This window comes from Triturus cristatus, chromosome 4_1 (genome assembly GCF_964204655.1).
Source record: "Triturus cristatus chromosome 4_1, aTriCri1.1, whole genome shotgun sequence".
Classification (NCBI taxonomy): domain Eukaryota; kingdom Metazoa; phylum Chordata; class Amphibia; order Caudata; family Salamandridae; genus Triturus; species Triturus cristatus.
The window spans coordinates 1,298,248,218-1,298,268,940 of NC_140585.1; positions in this window are offsets into that span (position 1 = coordinate 1,298,248,218).

A 20,723-nucleotide genomic window follows, 5' to 3' on the forward strand; every position below is an offset into this window, starting at 1 on the left:
CATGGGGATGTAGGCAGAGGGACACATGGTGTATCCCTCTGTAATTCTGCACTCCCTGTTCCTTCAGGGGAAGAAATTTACGTCATGGTGCATTTCTTCCCATGCAAGAACGTACTGTGGCTCTCCCACAGCAGTGCATTGCTAAGGTTCTCCTTTGAGCCTTAGAAAGGCACCACCGAGGGACCGCTGCAGCACTGACCACCCACCAGGATTAAACTCATAATCCCGCATGGGGTCTTACTACAGGTTGGTGGACTTCCTGTGGGGCACTGGCTTGGAGGCCCACAGTAAAACTGGCAAACTCATAATCAGACACTTAAGCTTTTTTTCTTTTTATATATATACGTATATATATATATATATATTCACTGAAAAAATCATAGGTTTCAGGGGTGTTCTAGTTAGCTGGACTTTTCACTTGTACAAAACCATTGAAATTCCCCCGTTATAGTTAGTTCAGCTAACTATAACTCGCGCGCCCGCAATGCACTGCTGATGACGTCACATATTACATCACTCATGACATGGTCAGTGACATCACTCATGACATCACTGATGACATCTCAAATGACATCACTGATGACATCATCCAGTGAATGTGTGTTTTTCTGAAAATTAAATATGTTCTATATATGTATATCTCAAGGTCGATGGAAGAATAAATGGGTATATAAGTGTCTAAATGGATGATTTGTTTTTGAAAAATTGATTGTGTAACTGACTGATTAAGTGTATCATAGTGAATACATGGCTTAGTGAGTAATGTTTAAATATGTAAATATCTGTATCAGTCTCTCACTTTGTGTATAAGTGGCTGCATGGGTTGGTGAGTAGCTACATGGGTGTCTATATAGGTTATTAGTTGTTTTTTTGAGTATCAGTCTGAGTGTCTGCATGCTTCGGTGGGGGGTATTACGTAGTGCATAGGTGCATGAATGAGTGACTCACTCTTTGTATGTGTTGAAGACAGCATGTGTGCATGACTGTATGGGTGGATGAGTGTGTGTATGGGTGTGTTAGTGAGTGAATGACTGTCTCAATAGTGTCTTTATGAGTAACTACATATGTTTTAAACTAGTATATGTGACTATTGGTGTATATAAGTGAGTATATGTGAGAGTGAAAGATTGAAAGAGTTCCTGTATGAATAAGTATGTGTTTCTATAAGTGATTGTTTAAAAGACTAAGTATGTGTAAGTTTCCGTAGAAGTAAGTGTGGTGGTGTGTGTATAACTGTATATGCAAATAAATGTATGTTTGATTCTTTATTAGCATGAGTGACTATGTGTGTGAGTAACTCTATGGATGAGTGGCATTGTGTAACAGGATGTATAGGTGCATGAGTACATATGATGAGTGAATACATGTATGAGTGACTGTATAGGACTGTTGGTGAATGAGTGGATGTGTATGTGGATCTTAGAATTTCTGAAGAGGTTGTTGTAACTGGTATTGGTATGTCCATTGTTTTGAAAAGTTTAGTCTCTATTTTTGAATGTGTGTATCAAAGGTTATATTAGGGTGAGAGGAGGTCTGCCACTCTATCACAAGGATGATGTCATCAGTGATGTCATTTGAGATGTCATCAGTGATGTCATGAGTGATGTCACTGACCATGTCATGAGTGATGTAATATGTGACATCATCAGCAGTGCATTGCGGGCGCGCGAGTTATAGTTAGCTGAACTAACTAAAACGGGGGAATTTCAATGGTTTTGTACAAGTGAAAAGTCCAGCTAACTATAACACCCCTGAAACCTATGGTTTTTTCAGTGAATTTCTGAGGTTTTTTAAATGCTAATTCCTAACTATAATGTGCCTGAAACCTATGTTTTTTTCTGTGAATTTCAAAGGTTTTTTAAATGCTAATTTCTAACTGTGCCTACAGAGATAGGACATGTGAAGAAAGAAGAAAAAATGCACAGAAAGAAAAAAAAGAAGTGCAGAAAGAAGCAACAGAAGTCCCCAAAGACGAAGAAAAGTGCAGGAAGAAGGATAACGTGCAGAAAGAACAAAAAGAAGAGCAGAAAGAAGCCTTGTTGCAAAATCATCCTGTACCCTCAACTTTTTCAGACGGATACTGGTGGTGACTGAGTCTGACTAACCAGTACTAGAGCCAGTGCTATGTTAAAAGACACTTAGAATACAGTGAAAACACCTACATACACTAGGGAACATTATGCTTTGGGGTCCCCCTGTGATTAGCATGACCTCCTCTGTAAGCCCCTAGTATATAATAGGGCAGGGGAATTAAAACTACCTCTTAAAACAGGCCACAGGGCGTTTTTGCACACGTTAACTCAGGCCCCGTCCCCTCCCTTCACCACTGTGTAAACACGCCCTGTGTCCGTTTTTAGTTGGGAGATTAAGTTCATTTGAATCCTGAGGGTCCCTAGGGTCCAACTAGCCCACTAGGTACCTCCAGTAAGTGCCACAGAGCTGCGTTGCAGAGATGTGTAAAAAGTGGCACGGCCTGGACCACCTCTCTGCAATGCAGCTCAGTGGCGCTTACTGGAAGCACTTGGTGGGCTAGTTAGCCCCCAGGGGCCCTCAGTATTGAAGGAAAATTATATACCCAATTTAAAACATGCCATAGTGCGTGTTTGCACACGTCACCTCAGGCCCCGTCCCCTCCCTTCACCACTGTGTAAGCACGCCTTCTGGCTGTTCTAAGTTGAGAGATTAAGTCCCCTTGAATCCTAAGGGTACCTAGGGTCAAACTAGACCACTAGGTACCTCCAGTAAGCGCCACAGAGTTGCGTTGCAGAGAGGTGTAAAAAGGGGCTTGGCCTCAGAACACCTGTCTGCAGCGCAGCTCCCTTGTGCATACTGGAGATGCCTGTTGGGCTAGTTGGCCCTCAGGGACCCTCAGTATTGAGGAGGAATTAACTCCCCAACTTACAACTCGCCAGGGGGCGCGATTGCAGAGTGCTGCAAGGAGGGGGCGTGGCCTCCGGCACAATGCCAGTCTTTTATTTATTTTAATTTTTTAAGAAGGGGGGCTGTGTGGTTCCCCTTCTTATTCTAATTTATTGGCCCTGATGACCCCATCGCCCAGGGCCGGTCTCCTAATTATATTTTTTTGACCCCAATCCCCAGGGCCGGCCACTGTTTTTTATTATTTAAAAAAAATATATATTTATAGACACACCTAGGACATGCTGGACAAACCGTACGTACCTATCACCATGACGATTTGCGTGATATTCATTAAAAGGCGACTATGCATACAATGAATCCACGTGGAATGCATTTACACCACTAGTGAAGCTCTGACATGTCTGATGCCCTACCGTGCCTTATCCCGGTAGACACCCTTGTCGTTTATTCATACAAACATGGGTAGATATTGACGGGCACATTTAATACACATGCACACCAAGCCATTCAAAAGGGATTCGACAAAAATTCGACCAAAACTATGCAAGAAACCCCCCTCATGGTTAATAAAACACACATCCACTGCCGGATGTGTAATACTTTTTATTTTACTCTCTGGAAAGGGGACGAACATCACTTGAGAGTCACAGCGCGCTCCTGGAAGAGCCCAATGCTGTGTTACACCCACCATTGCCTGCTGAGTGCCACACACCTCTGTGTTGTATTCCACTAGCTAGTGCATATGCTATGACACTCTCTAGCCCATGTGCTCTGTAACACCACCCCGTGAATATGTCATGCCACACTTGTCTTCGCACGGGTTATATTGCCCCATCTAACGTGCCTTCCTCGATGCCTATGTTATAACGCACAGTGCTATGCCATACATATTACAATCTGGGATCCATATCTTTGTCACAGTGCATATGCAACGTTACACTCCCCAGCACATATTTTATATTACAACTTTAGAGACTAGTTAGGTTACACAACACTGCCCTGTGCATATTACACTCCAAGGCGCATATCGCATAGCACGCGCTAGTGCCTGTGCTATCTCGCGCTCGCCAATGAATCTGTCATTGCGCACAATGTATTGCATATTATATTTCACGCCCGGTTCATCTTATATCACACTTTTTGGTGCATAGTTTATATTATACACTATATCTAGTTTTCATTTTCAATCGTGCTCTCAGGACTATGTTCTATATAACACTGTGTTCACCTACCCTTTTCACGGGCATTACATTTTGTGATAGGGGGTGGAGGGTCAGGGGGTGTTTCTGCCAAGTGAGCCCGGAGTCACAGTCACAAACGTCCTCTTCTTCCTGAATAAAAGTGAGATTATGCCGCATACTTGTTCATATTTTAAGTAGTTCGCACAGACACACGTTTTAAAAACAATAAAGTTCCTAATACCCGCCTTCTCTGAACAGTTAGCTTGCTGCCCCACCCCCTCCTCCCTATCCTCTGTTGTGTGAATCCATGGACTAGCCTCCTCCCTCCTGCCATGCATGGTCTGATGTGCTGTCACTGCCCTCAATTTAGTATGATGTACCAGTCCACTCCTCCTGCCCTCCATTGCCCAATTCTATGCCCCATCATTGACCTCCTGCTTAAACTCTGTGCTTAGCTTGCTGCCCCTATTCTCCTTCCCCCTGCCCTCCGATGTCTTTGTGTATGCCCCTGCTCCATCCTTTTTGCCCACCATGTTCCATGGACCTGCTACTCCTATCTACTCTGAGTGTTCAGTTGAGCTGCCACTCCCCTCCCACCTGCCTAGCATTGTCAGATGACTGTAACCTGTCCCTGCCACCTCCACCCTGCCTGTCCACATGCCATGCCCCTATCCTCTTCCTCCTGTCCTACATGGTCCATTGTACTGCCACACCCTTCTGCCCTCCCTGGTCTGTTGTGCTGCAACTGCTCCTCCTGCCTGCCCCGTGCGGTCTGTTGTGAGGCCCCTTCCCCTGAACTTTCTTGTCTGTGCACAGGTCCTGACCCTCCCTTCTATCCTCCATCGTCCTTTGTGCATGCACCTGCACCCTCCTTCTTGCCCTTCATAGCCATTGTGCTACCACTAACCCTCCCACTTGCCATGCATGGTCTTCTGTGCTGCCATGGCCCCTCCCACCTTCCCTGTGTGGTCAGTTAGCTGCCCCTGAACCCCTACCACCTTCCCTCCATGGTCTGTGTGTATGCCATCACAGTCTCACTGTTGCTCTTCATGGTGTGTCTTGCTTCTAATGCCCATCCTGCCTGACCTCCATGGCTATCTTGCTGCTCCTGCCCTGCCCCCTTGCCCCCAGCCCTCTGTTTACATGTGCAGACCCCTACTCCCTCACTCCTGGCTTGTCTGTTCCATTGTAATGCCCCTGATCCATCCCTCCTGCCCTTTATGGTCTGTTATGCTGCAGCTTTCTCTCCTGTCTGTCCATTATGGTCCTGCCTCTTGCCCCTCTGTTCTCTGTTGACCATGGTCCTGTCCCCTCCCTCTTGCTTTCTATGGATTGTTGTGCTGCACTCCCGTCCCGCATGCCCTGTGTGGTGTATTGTGCTGCTGCAAACCCTGATGCCTGCAATGCAGGGTCAGTTTGGTGCACCTCTCCATGTCCCTCCTGTCCTCTGTTATCCAAGTCCATGTCCCTACCCCATTTCCTTCCATGATCCAATGTACCATACTTGCAAACATTTTGAACTTGGTAAGAGGGAGATTTTGAAAAAATACTGGGGTATTGATTTTCCCCTTTGAGTTACATTGAAAAAGAGGAGATTGTAGACAGGAGACAGATAAAATAAAGCCCATTTGAGCTTAAAAACATTGGAATTTTCCTGGCTGAATCGGGTCTGTTGGCATGTATGGTTGTACTACCATTGCCTCTTCCTTCTGCCCACAATGGTCTATTACATTGCCACAGCCTCTCTTGCAAGTCCTGTATTGTTGGTTTGTTGCCCCTGCCCCCCATTCCACTGCCCTCCATTGTCTGTTGTGCTGCCACGGCCCTTCCTGCCTGCTCAGTGTGGTTAAATTGTTGCCTTTGCACCCTCCTACCTGCCTTCAATTTTCAGAGTCCGTGCCCCTGGCCTCTGCCTCTCAACAGTATCCTAATGAACAACTAGATTGCTAACATTCTATATTTATTACAAAAGTGTGGAACGCCTGACGTCATCTTGATGTAATCAAAACTGTAATACCTAGAGCATTTCCTTTAGAAATTACATATATGAGAGGGTCTTATTGGCATCAAAATTATGGTTAGTGCTCTAAAAGACTAAAATAAGGACATATTTTCTGAGTTTTCAAATAGCGAGAAAGCACTTTTAAATTATTTGTTACCTTTATGTTTTTTTATCCAGTTGACCACTTGATTAAATGTTGCACTTAGGGGAGAGGATGTGGTGTTACTTCCAGAACTGCAGACTTTGCAACTGGGGAACCAGGTTGGAGTTTCTGCTTCAGCTCGACATTCTGTGATTCTGGTCAAATCACTTAGTCTCCCCATGTCTACAACCAAAATGAATTTGTTCTTGTGTGATGTAACCAATGCTCATGTAAAGCACTCCAATACCTGACAAGTCTGCACTATATAAAACTGCAAAAACACAAAATAATAAGTGTTTTGCACACTTCTGTCATTGGGCTATATTCGGGCTACATCTGGGTGATTTTGGGCTACATTTGGGCTCTTTTGTCTCCGGTGGCCATCTTGGGAGATTTATTTGTTATGACGTTTCCTAATTTCCTCATGTACTGCATTCTCCTCAGTAGGAAATGCTTTCATTTTTTTACTTTGATTTCATCATGAAGGTATTCAGATATGTCACACATTTGCCATAAATTCTGAATGTTAGCACTCTAGTTGCTCATTAGATCACTGTAGTAAAACTACTGTTCACCATGGAAGTCTGCTCCTGGTATTAAAAGTGCATGTTTCAGTCTGCATGTCAGAATTTTTTAATGAAGTAGAAGAGGATTTGAGAAGACACTCAAAATGTGCCCTCATTTTCTTTCTTCAGCATTAATCATAATTTCTATGGCAAAATGAACCCCCTCATTGTGATCCTTTTTGAATTAAATGTTTTAAGTGTTACCAGTTTATTCCAATCAGGATTCATTCAGGTGTGCCATACTTTTGTCATAATGAAGACAGTAAGCGCTCTAGTTGTTTTTAAGAACATTCTGGGACATTCTGTCATTGGGCTATACTTGGGATACATCTGGGTGATATTTGGGCTACATTTGGGCTCTTTTGTCTCTGGTGGCCATCTTGGCAGACTTATTTGTTATGAAGTTTCCTAATTTCCTCATTTACTGCAGTCTCCTCAGTAGGAAATACTTTCAGTTTTTTACTTTGATTCCAAAGGCATTCAGATGTGTCACACATTTGCCATAAATTCAGAATGTTAGCACTCTTTTTGCTCATTAGATCACTGTAGTAAAGCTACTGCTCACCAGGGAAAACTGCTGCTGGTATTGAAAGTGCATGTTTCAGTCTGCATGTCAGAATTTTTTAATGAAATAGAAGAGGATTTGAGAAGTCACTCAAAATGTGCCCTAATTTTTCTTTCTGCAGCACTAATCATACTTTTTATGGAAAAATGAACCCCCTCATTTTGTTCCTTTTTAAATTAAATGTTTTAAGAGTTACCACTTTAATCCAAGCAAGATGGCTTCAGGTGTGCCATACGTTTATCATAAGTAGGACTGTTAGCGCTCTAGTTGTTCTTTGGAACACTCTGGGAAGCTGCAGTAGAACGCAAAGGAATCAACTGACAGTCTCTGCCCTTGTTGGATGTACATGTTTTACTGAGAATGTCAGACTTCATTCTCACATGACTGAGAAAGATAATGTGAATTTACAGAAAATAAGCTCTCAGTTTAGCTTATAGATCACCTTCCAAATCTCTGTGGGAAAAGCATGAGAAAATATTTTTCTCTCAATCATGATATCCCAGCAGAAGGCTTTTTCACATGGTGAAATCACCTTAGAACATACCACAATTCCTAAAATGAGTATGGTACCATCAACAAATGATTTATAATGTAACTAAAGTCTTAAAACCTTCTATTAACTGCAATGCTTTTTAATGAGGTGCTATCATGTATAGTGGTCCCAAGATGGCTGCCAACACTTCTTGGATGAAGTGCTGACAGCCAATCAGATCTCAGGATGAGATGTGTGGTTAGGCTCTGCCCACATATATACATGATTTTACTTTTGATTTTCTCAGGAACTACTGAACAGATTGACACCAGACCTGCAAAAGGCACATCCCTGACCTGAGGACTACCTCTCTGCCAAATTTCAAGTAATTCTGTTCAGCCGTTCGGGCTGTACCTTGGACTAAAGGTCCCCATGGAAAATTGCAAGGGGAAAACGTGTTTTGGGACCCCCCTTTTTTCTCAGCCCCCGCTTGACGAATCCCCCCGAGACTTTCAGGGTAGAAGCGGAGCGGAGTGCCCCACCTATTTTGAAAATTTCGCGAGGATTCGTCAACGGGCGCCAAAGTTATTCCAAATAGAATGTTGCGGATTTCCTATGGAAACACGGTCCTAACCATAACTATCTACTGGCGACCGCCAGTAGATAATATATATGTATATATATATATATATATATATATATATATATATATATATATATATATATATACTGATAGCACTATTTTTATGTTTAGTTGTAGGAGACGAAGATATCAGCTTGCTTTGAGGAGAAATACAAGAGAGCTATAAATATCTAATAATGGATTACGGATGCTGCATTACAACCATTAATATTGTATTAATTTATGTTGAATTGAAGCCTATTGGGAATCTAGGTTTGCCGCCTATCGCGTGCTTAGGATTGTGATTTTGGTATTAAGTCCAATAATCATTTGCCCACTGGGGCAGAATTGAGAATACACTGAGAGATCAGTTGAAAATAGCGCTATGACCTTTGGCGTTTGCCCACTGGGGTGGAATCGTAAACATTTCAGTGTGCTGCTGCATTAATCAGCTAATAGAGCTGCAAGTGATATGGCAACACACTATTATGAATTTCTTTGTAATACCATACATGTGAATTGTATTTGTTTATTCAGTATTGATGTGATCCTTGATTAACAGGTGAAACTGTATGGAAAGTCACCATTACAAAATGGATGCCAGTTTTCGTCTCTGTATTGAAGCATTTGGGATATGTAGTCCTACATTTATGTTTGGTGGAAGTGCACTATATGTAATTGACTATCACAGACAACGCGTCAGGTGTTTGGCTTGCCACATGCTAAAATAAACATTTTTGCGTGAATGGAATTTAGGCTTGAGCATCTTTTTCGTCTAAACTGACTAACCATTGGTGATATTTTTGGAGGACACGCACCCTCGCTCAATCCCACCATCATTAGCCGTAGAGAGACTCGCGAACTGAGTTGCTGTATATCTTTATATATATATATATATATATATATATATATATATATATATATATATATATATATATATATATATATACATACATACATACATACATACATACATACACATATATATATATATTAAATATATATATATATATATATATATACACATATATATATCTCAAAGGGCTGCAACACAAACTGTTGTATGATACTCATTTCCAACATTGGTGGAGATTTATAGATGATGTGTGTGTGGTGTGGAAAGGTTCCAAAACATCAGCTATGGATTTTGTTAACACTATTAACACCAACACATCTAATTTAAAATTTACTGCTACTATTAGTACCACCAATGTGGAATTTTTGGATGTACAGTTATACATTGCGGAAGGTCGAGTACAAACCAAACTACATAGGAGAAGCATGGTGCGGAACTCTATCCTCCATGCCAGGAGTTCCCATCCCAGATATATATATAACGGTCATGTGATCAAGGCTCCACGGAGCCGAAACGTTATGGCCGTCGCTCTGGGCAAATAAAGAAACCAGCACAAATTCCAGGCTCGTGTACTCTTTCCTGTAGCAGTTGAAGGATCCTCAAGGCTGTTGGAAGTAGTCTTTCTGATATATATATATATATATATATATATTCACTGAAAAAACCATAGGTTTCACACATGTTATAGTTAGCTGTACATTTCACTCGTAAAAAACCAATGAAATTCCACGTTATAGTTAGTGCAGGCAACTATAACTCACGCGACCGCAATCCTCTGCTGATGATGTCAGATATTACATCACTGATGACATATGTGTCTTTATGAAAAATAAATATTTGTAATATATGTATAGCTAAAGATACAGTATTAGCATCAACAGAGGATTGCGGTCGCGTGAGTTATAGTTGCCTGCACTAACTATAATGTGGAATTTCATTGGTTTTTTACGAGTGAAATGTACAGCTAACTATAACATGTGTGAAACCTATGGTTTTTTCAGTGAATTTGCAAGGTTTTTTAAATGCTAATTCCTAACTATAACGTGTGTGAAACCTATGGTTTTTTCAGTGAATTTGTACGGTTTTTTAAATGCTAAGTTATGTATTTTTTTTTAAATTTTTGCGCGCACAGTGCGCTTCGCGCACCGTGCGCGCGCTGTGGGCGCTCGGTGTGTTTCGCGCACCGAGCGCCCACATTGCGCATTTCGTACCGTGCACGCCTCGCAATTTTTTTCAAAATATCAATTGTTTTTTTCTCCCTTTGGGGTCCTTAGATTTATATCTTAAATGTGATTGTTAAATTATTATTTTTTTAAATTTTTTTTTTACCGTACGCGTATGGTAAGCTTACCGTACGTGCACCCCTTGATTTTTTAAAAAAATTATTAAATTTATTTTTCATACTTTTTGGCCCTTCGTGAACCCCCTGACGAACGCTAGGGGGTCTGCAACTCTCTTCGTTGCCCCCTTTTCATGTTATCTACCTTTTTTTTTCAGTGCGACAGACAGAAAATGGCGGCCGATACTTCCTGGTTTCGACCGATTCGAATGTTTACTTTGATCTAACAACCAATCAGAAACGCGCTCGCGCACGGCACCGTACGCGTACGGTAAGCTTACCGTAAGCGCACGGTAAGCTGCCACAGATATATATATTGATTTAAATGCTATTTTCTCAGGAACTACTGAACAGATTTACACCAGACCTACAAAAGGCACTTCCTTGACCTTATGGCTACCTCTCTGCCAAATTACAAGTAATTCTGTTCAGCCATTCAGGAAAATATGTACATGCTTTTAATATGGACACAAGGAACTTTACCCACTAAAGGAATAACAGGGACTTCAAGTCCCAGCATGCCGCGGTACACAAGGCGGGCCAACTGATGGCTGTAATTAATTAAACACATGCAATGCCATGAAGATAAAAGTCGGACTGGCTTTTCCTTTGTTCAAACAAGCGAGCCCCTGACGAAGAGGAGCTATTCCTTGAAACGCGTTGGGCAGAAAACTAATGAAGCGTGAAAATGAAGGCAAGGCTTACGCTACTAACTGAATGGTGGGAATTCTGTCGAGTGCCCTCCTGAAATGCTTCGGGCCATTGGTGAAATAAATTTACAGGGCAGCCCTGTCCTGGGGAGGAGCACCATCCGCATACATCATGAGAGGCTGCTGCTGAAAACGATTTCAAGCGCGATGCAGCACAGAGTTCCAAGCTTCTACAGACTTGCCTGAAATGCCACGAGTCCTACTCAGGAAAATATGTACATGCTTTTAATATGGACACAAGGAACTTTACCCACTAAAGGAATAACAGGGACTTCAAGTCCCAGCATGCCGCAGTACACAAGGCGGGCCAACTGATGGCTGTAATTAATTAAACACATGCAATGCCATGAAGATAAAAGTCGGACTGGCTTTTCCTTTGTTCAAACAAGCGAGCCCCTGACGAAGAGGAGCTATTCCTTGAAACGCGTTGGGCAGAAAACTAATGAAGCGTGAAAATGAAGGCAAGGCTTACGCTACTAACTGAATGGTGGGAATTCTGTCGAGTGCCCTCCTGAAATGCTTCGGGCCATTGGTGAAATAAATTTACAGGGCAGCCCTGTCCTGGGGAGGAGCACCATCCGCATACATCATGAGAGGCTGCTGCTGAAAACGATTTCAAGCGCGATGCAGCACAGAGTTCCAAGCTTCTACAGACTTGCCTGAAATGCCACGAGTCCTACTCAGGAAAATATGTACATGCTTTTAATATGGACACAAGGAACTTTACCCACTAAAGGAATAACAGGGACTTCAAGTCCCAGCATGCCGCAGTACACAAGGCGGGCCAACTGATGGCTGTAATTAATTAAACACATGCAATGCCATGAAGATAAAAGTCGGACTGGCTTTTCCTTTGTTCAAACAAGCGAGCCCCTGACGAAGAGGAGCTATTCCTTGAAACGCGTTGGGCAGAAAACTAATGAAGCGTGAAAATGAAGGCAAGGCTTACGCTACTAACTGAATGGTGGGAATTCTGTCGAGTGCCCTCCTGAAATGCTTCGGGCCATTGGTGAAATATATATATATATATATATATATGAGGCTCCATGGGGATGTCCAGAAAACGAACAGCACTCGGACACAGAACAGCTTTTTCCCCAATCAAGCTTTATTCAAGGTATGGACAGTCACTCTCACCAGTCATTAAAAGCCTTTGTCTGCACCCGACGCGTTTCGAGAGGATCTCTTTTTCAAGGGTGATGTGGACAAAGAGCGCATGTGCGCCTGCAGCTTCCTTTTCAGCGATATCGCACACCATTGATTGGTCCCTCTGTATGAGAAGTGCGTTGCTTTCTGGGAGCTGTAGTGCGTGATTTCTTCCCTTAATGGATGCGCTCCAAATTTCAGGCGAATTCTAGGCTCTCACACGAGCCATTGGGGGGAGCAGTAGTCCTTGATCCTAATTCTGTGTCCCGCTTCGTGAGCTTGGTGTATCCAGTGCTCCGCGGCCCCCTGTTATCGGGGTGGTGCGCGTTCAGCGGCAGGACGGCCGCTATAGATATGAGGCTCCATGGGGATGTCCAGAAAACGAACAGCACTCGGACACAGAACAGCTTTTTCCCCAATCAAGCTTTATTCAAGGTATGGACAGTCACTCTCACCAGTCATTAAAAGCCTTTGTCTGCACCCGACGCGTTTCGAGAGGATCTCTTTTTCAAGGGTGATGTGGACAAAGAGCGCATGTGCGCCTGCAGCTTCCTTTTCAGCGATATCGCACACCATTGATTGGTCCCTCTGTATGAGAAGTGCGTTGCTTTCTGGGAGCTGTAGTGCGTGATTTCTTCCCTTAATGGATGCGCTCCGAATTTCAGGCGAATTCTAGGCTCTCACACGAGCCATTGGGGGGAGCAGTAGTCCTTGATCCTAATTCTGTGTCCCGCTTCGTGAGGCTGCTGCTGAAAACGATTCCATATTAAAAGCATGTACATATTTTCCTGAGTAGGATTCGTGGCATTTCAGGCAAGTCTGTAGAAGCTTGGAACTCTGTGCTGCATCGCGCTTGAAATCGTTTTCAGCAGCAGCCTCTCATGATGTGCCTGAAATGCCACGAGTCCTACTCAGGAAAATATGTACATGCTTTTAATATGGACACAAGGAACTTTACCCACTAAAGGAATAACAGGGACTTCAAGTCCCAGCATGCCGCGGTACACAAGGCAGGCCAACTGATGGCTGTAATTAATTAAACACATGCAATGCCATGAAGATAAAAGTCGGACTGGCTTTTCCTTTGTTCAAACAAGCGAGCACCTGACGAAGAGGAGCTATTCCTTGAAACGCGTTGGGCAGAAAACTAATGAAGCGTGAAAATGAAGGCAAGGCTTACGCTACTAACTGAATGGTGGGAATTCTGTTGAGTGCCCTCCTGAAATGCTTCGGGCCATTGGTGAAATATATATATATATATATATATATATATATATATATATATATATATATATATATATATATATATATATATATATATATATATATATATTACCTACTGGCGGTCGCCAGTAGGTAGTTATAGTTAGGACCACGTTTCCATAGGAAAACCTCAACATTCTATTTTGAATAACTTTGGCGCCGGTCGACGAATCCTCGCGAATTTCTCAAAATAGGTGGGGCGCTACGCTCTGCTCCTACCCTGAAAGTCTCGGGGGGATCCGTCAAGCAGGGGCTGAGATAAAAGGGGGGTCCCAAAACGCGTTTTTCCCATGCATTTTTCCATAGGACCTTTAGAACGAGCTACAGCCCGAACGGCTGAACAGAATTACTCAAAATTTGGCAGAGAGTTAGTCCCTAGGTCAAGGAAGTGCCTTTTGTAGGTTTGGTGTAAATCTGTTCAGTAGATTCTGAGAAAATAGCCTTTAAATCAATATATATATCTGAGCCCGCTTACGGTACGCTTACCGTACGCTTACGGTAAGCGTACGGTGGCGTGCGCGAGCGCGATTCTGATTGGCTCTTAGATCTTAGTAAACATTCGAATCGGCCGAAACCAGGAAGCGGGGGACGTCATTTTGTGTATTTCACTCTGAAAAAAAAGAGTGAAAACAAGGAAAGGGGGCAATGAGGAGAGTTACAGACCCCCTAACATTTGTAAGGGGGTCAAAGAAGGACAGAAAAGTACAAAAAAAACATTTATTGATTTTAAAAAAAATCACGGGGTACGCGTACGGTAAGCTTACGGTAAGCGTACGGTAAAAAAAATAAAAAAAAATAAATGAAAAGCAGATTTAAGAGTTTAGAAATTAGGGAGCTCTAAAAAGAGCTGTTGTGTTTATGAAGTCATTTTTTTAGTGGTACCTACAAGTAAGTACCGATGCAGAGTCTAAGGTTCAAGAGGAAGACTCTGTTCCCTTCATCACTGAAGTGCACACCATCTCCTCTATAAATGTCTTGCATGTCATAATGCAAGTTGTTGTGGTAAATGGCACCCATACCATAGTCACGGAGGAAAGCAGAAACAGATTTGTTGACGTGCTTTCTTGCTTTGTCAATCTGTGGACAGAAATGATTGGACCAGTTCCATTTTTGCCTTTGGCATATGTTGGAAAACACAAAGGCAGTTTTAGGGAAAAGTGTAAACAGTTGTGCAAAGGTGTCCTTCATAAGCATTTCCAGACCTACCCCAGTCAAAGTGCCTAGGTCATTGCCACCACAGTGCACTATTATGAGGTCAGGGTGTTGGATTTGAATGAAGGATTTCACCAATGGCATCAATTGGTGCCACTTTAACCCTCTCTGACCAATCCATTTAATGTCTACATTTGGCAAAGCAAGGTCTCTCACCATACCTGTTTTCTCTGCAAACTTTTCACTCCAGAAGACATAGCTGTGCCCTACAATCCACACTTTGAACATCTTCAAAGGAGAACTGGATGCACTCAGGAGGTGTCTTTCAGTAGAATGGCAATATGAAAAGAAAGACAGTTTGGAAATGGAGGCATACATATTTTTTTCAAAACAAAAAGAACTGATTGGCTGTTTCATACCATTCTAGAATAAAAACTAGGCTGTATGTGTAAATTAATAGAAGCATGTTTTGTATTGGTAAAAAAAAATGTGTAACCAAAGAACAGTACTATGGATTTGCTGTTAGGTTTGAAAAGTCAAGCACTCTTGCTCTGTGGAATTGAAACATTGTTTGGCGAACTTCTGACCTAACTCAACACAGCAGTGTTCCATGAGCTGTTGCTATGGTAGCAGGCAGAAGTCAAGTTGGGGGAAGGGTACTAGGCAAAAGTCAAGTTGGGGGAAGGGTACTTTTGGAAAAGGGTTGGTTTTCAACCAATAGAAATGTGTGATTACATTTGAAAAAAAGGGGGAAGCACTGAGATTTGAAACTTACAAGTATATGTGTGGAAAAATAGAGGGAAAGTTTGCCATTATCTGGTTCTGCTGAGAGGAGAGAGGTGAACACAACAGAGATCCTGGCTCTGATAATCTGCTGTTTGAGTGTCACATTTCTTTCACAACTAACTAATTTTAAAGGTGAGTTTACAGTTTGAGAGGGGATGTATGTGGTAACTTAAGAAATGAATAATAGAAATGGAAATTGTTTTTGTTGTAGTTACACATGGTGGTTTCATAATGTGTCAGTCTGTAAAAGTGATTTTCACTTGCCCCGAAAAAAAAAAGAGCAGTAAGTGTGCTTTCAAATTGGCAAAGAAATTTCGTTTTGGGACTAATGTGAAAACATGACTCTGTGTGCAGAGAGGAATTATAGGCAGAGATTTATTGCGTATTGCTCTGGTGATTTCACAGTTGCATTAGATGGAAAGGGGGAGCGAATTTTTGGGGGAAGAAGCAGAGTCTTAGCACACACCCATGTGCTTGCCATGTATAGTCATGCACAGTATTTACAAGCGAGTGGGGTTTTCAGGTTTCAGTCTGTAAAATATTTTTTGGAAAAAAATGTAAATATGTGTACTGTATTATAAAATGTTTTAAAAATATTAATACTTTTTTCTTTTTTTCCAGATAGATATAGAAAAATTTCGAAAACTAGAACCATTTTTAAAACTATTTTTTTTAAAAACAAATGAATAAATATTTTTTTGAGTGAGTATGGTAAGTCAATAATAATAATTGTTGTCTCTCAAGGACCTTGTAATGTGATAATTGATTTTTAGTGTTTTTTAATAAAAAAAAAAAAAAAAGTACGCGCACCGTACGCGTACGGTAAAAAAAAAAAAAAAAGTTTTTAAAAACATATGTAAAAAAAAGATGAAAGATAAGGTTGGCTCTTAAAAGAACCGTTGTGTTCATGCAGGGACAGAGGAAAGGAAGCATGGGAAAATTATTCAAAGCGACAAATGTGCTGATCTATTTTGTTGTTCACTAGGGAAACACTGGTCTCCCTATGGCAAATTAGATCTTTACAAAATGTGCAATGAATATCAACCTTCCGAAATCGAGGGTTCATTTCCAGAGGGCCAGCAAAAGGAGATTCTCCCCCCACAGACGAAGGGCTCACCTGACCTGCAGAAGAAGGAGTCAGCCCTGCAGATGATGGTCCAGGCTGAGCTGCTGTGGATGTACTGGCTCGTCTTTCTGAAGAGTTACCTCCAAAAAGATGACCATGTGTCCTTCTGTGTACATCCTGGAGGTGTCTCTTCATGGTGTGATTCCCAAAGGAATACTTCCTGTTAGGATTACCTCTAGAAAGTACACGCTTACACAGCTTACAAGTCACTAAGGGTGCATTCACCTTTTGCTGGCCTTCAGGAAAAGTAAAATAATCCCATACATAAGAGGGCTTTTGTTTCCTCGATCTCTGCCTCAAGACAGTGCTGCTAGTGCTAGCCTCACTCTCAGAAGAGCTCTGCTGTTCTGCCATCGTATCCCAAAGACAAACCAGCTCCTTCTCCCAAGGGATCACAAGCAGAAATGAGGGGAATGGGTGTGGTGTAGGAGAGTTCTAGAACTGAAAGTAGTTTCAACCAATCAAAAGTTGTGTTTCATGATCACATGACCTACCGTACGCTTACGGTACGCTTACGGTACGCTTACGGCAAAAGTGCGCATGCGCGTAAAAAAGACACGCGCTTGCGCGCATGCGCATAACAGTCACTACCCGACACTTCCGCGTAACGTGCGCGTGTGGCGTAAGCGCGCACGCGTCCCACGCGCAGTACGCGCGGCTACGCAAAGTGCGTAACTATACGCAAGCAGCGTAGATAGATTACGGACGTTGCGTAAACCGTACGCTTACCGTGAGCTTACGGTACGCGTACTAAAAAAATATTTTTTTTTAAAAAAAAAGTACTGCAAATAAATTTTACGTTTATTTTAAAAAATATATTTAAAAAAACATATTAAAGAATTTTAAAAATTTAATCATAGTCTTTATAAAAGGTAAGATAATTAAATTAAAAATATGTTAGAAAAAATAGAAGAAAAAAAAAAAAATTAGCATTTAAAAAACCTTGCAAATTCACTGAAAAAACCATGGGTTTCACACACGTTATAGTTAGGAATTAGCATTTAAAAAACCTTAGAAATTCAGTGAAAAAACCATAGGTTTCACACACGTTATAGTTAGGAATTAGCATTTAAAAAACCTTAGAAATTCAGTGAAAAAACCATAGGTTTCACACATGTTATAGTTAGCTGGACATTTTACTCGTAAAAAACCAATGAAATTGCCCCGTTATAGTTAGTTCAGCTAACTATAACTCGCGCGCCCGCAATGCACTGCTGATGACGTCACATATTACATCACTCATGACATGGTCAGTGACATCACTCATGACATCACTGATGACATCTCAAATGACATCACTGATGACATCACTGATGACATCATCCTTGTGATAGAGTGGCAGACCTCCTCTCACCCTAATATAACCTTTGACACACACATTCAAAAATAGAGACTAAAATTTTCAAAAACAATGGACATACCAATAACAGTTACAACAACCTCTTCAGTAATTCTAAGATCCACATACACATCCACTCATTCACCAACAGTCCAATACAGTCACTCATACATGTACTCACTCATCATATGTACTCATACACCTATACATCCTGTTACACAATGCCACTCATCCATAGAGTTACTCACACACATAGTCACTCGTGCTAATAAAGAATCAAACATACATTTACTTGCATATACAGTTATACACACACCACCATACTTACTTCTACGGAAACTTACACATACTTAGTCTTTTAAACAATCACTTATAGAAACACATACTTATTCATACAGGAACTCTTCCAATCTCTCACCCTTGCATATACTCACATATATACACCAATAGTCACATATACTAGTTTTAAACATATGTAGTTACTCATAAAGACACTATTGAGACAGTCATTCACTCACTAACACACCCATACACACACTCATCCACCCATGCAGTCCTGCACACATGATCTGTTCAACACATACAAACAGTGAGTCACTCATTCATGCACCTATGCACTACGTAATACCCCCCACCGAACCATGCAGACACTCAGACTGATACTCAAAAAACCAACTAATAACCTATATAGACACCCATGTAGCTACTCACCAACCCATGCAGCCACTTATACACAAAGTGAGAGACTGATACAGATATATACATATTTAAACATTACTCACTAAAACACGTATTCACTATGATACACTTAATCAGTCAGTTAAACAATCAATTTTTCAAAAACAAATCATCCATTTAGACACTTATATACCCATTTATTCTTCCATCGACCTTGAGATATACATATATAAAACATATTTAATTTTCAGAAAAACCCACATTCACTGGATGATGTCATCAGTGAGGTCATCAGTGATGTCATTTGAGATGTCATCAGTGATGTCATGAGTGATGTCACTGACCATGTCATGAGTGATGTAATATGTGACGTCATCAGCAGTGCATTGCGGGCGCGCGAGTTATAGTTAGCTGAACTAACTATAACGGGGCAATTTCATTGGTTTTTTATGAGTAAAATGTCCAGCTAACTATAACATGTGTGAAACCTATGGTTTTTTCACTGAATTTCTAAGGTTTTTTAAATGCTAATTCCTAACTATAACGTGTGTGAAACCTATGGTTTTTTCACTGAATTTCTAAGGTTTTTTAAATGCTAATTCCTAACTATAACGTGTGTGAAACCCATGGTTTTTTCAGTGAATTTTATATATATATATATATATATCTGGGGCCGCACAAATTTTACTCCCAGTTCATCGTGTATGCAGTGTATACTGTGCATGACACAACACACCCGCCCTTCTCCCACCCTGAAGACCAGGCACAGGCACGCATCAAAGCAAGCAGATTAGCAGCATGCACAAAATCTGATTGTGCGGCTGCATTAGCCTCGCTCTGAGGCTGGGGTTTTTTAATGACCTGTGCACAGTGCTGGCCAGTGCACCGACTGTGCATGGAAGAAATGTGTTGTGCCATGCACAGTATCCACTGCATACACAATGAACTTGGAGTAAAATTTGTGCGGCCCCACCCCACTTTCTGCGCTTTCCAGTGTAGCCGAAGCTGCAGTGGTAGGTGAGTCAATAAACTCCTGCACAGCACCACCTGCAGGAAACTGCCTAGTAACTGCCTGCCTCAGTAGTCCAGACAAGGCCTTGCAGCGTAATAGCAAAATATGGGAAGCATCTCAGGGTGGTATGAAAGTGAAAACATTTCTACCTGCCAGCCAGTCAGTGTACTAGTACCTAGATTATACCCTATTGATGGCATTTCAATAAGCATTAGAGTGAAACCTGGTTTATTAATAAAGCATTCTGTCGAGAGGGGCAGTGTAATGAGCCGTGCACAGGCAAAGGATTTCCTGATGCTCGCAGGGCGCATGCGGCTTCTGAAGCTTCTTGAACAGAGAATGAACAGGCTTGTGGGGACAGTGTTTGTATACTCATACTTGCTCTTACCTGTCCCAGTACCTTCTTGCCCCTATCACACTCATCCTTCCCTTCTGCAATGGCCACTGTTGCATCCACAAGCACCTTGCAGAACACCTCCCGTCCCTACCACTGTGACTGTGCCCCACCGCTACATCCGACAGTGCCCCTCTTTCCACAGTAGCCTTCTCCCGCTATCACACTGCCCCTCTCTCCACAGTGCCTTTCTCACCTGCATCTCAGTGCTTCTCTGCTGACAATCCCCTTCTCCTCTGTATCACAATGCCCCTTCCTGCCACAGCACTCACTACTGTTACAGTGCCCCTTGGCTCCCGCCCACGCTCCCACAGCACCCCTCTTCTTCATCGCTTTGTATTAAAGCCTACACTGGGCCCTGAGTACTTACACTTTAAGAGTTCACACTTGAGACCGCAAAGGCCTCTCAGTCTTGGGCACTCAAACCAGGAGGCTTCCCCAATTCCCCCCTAATCAGAGAGAGGATACACTTGGAATATCTCCGCTTTGACC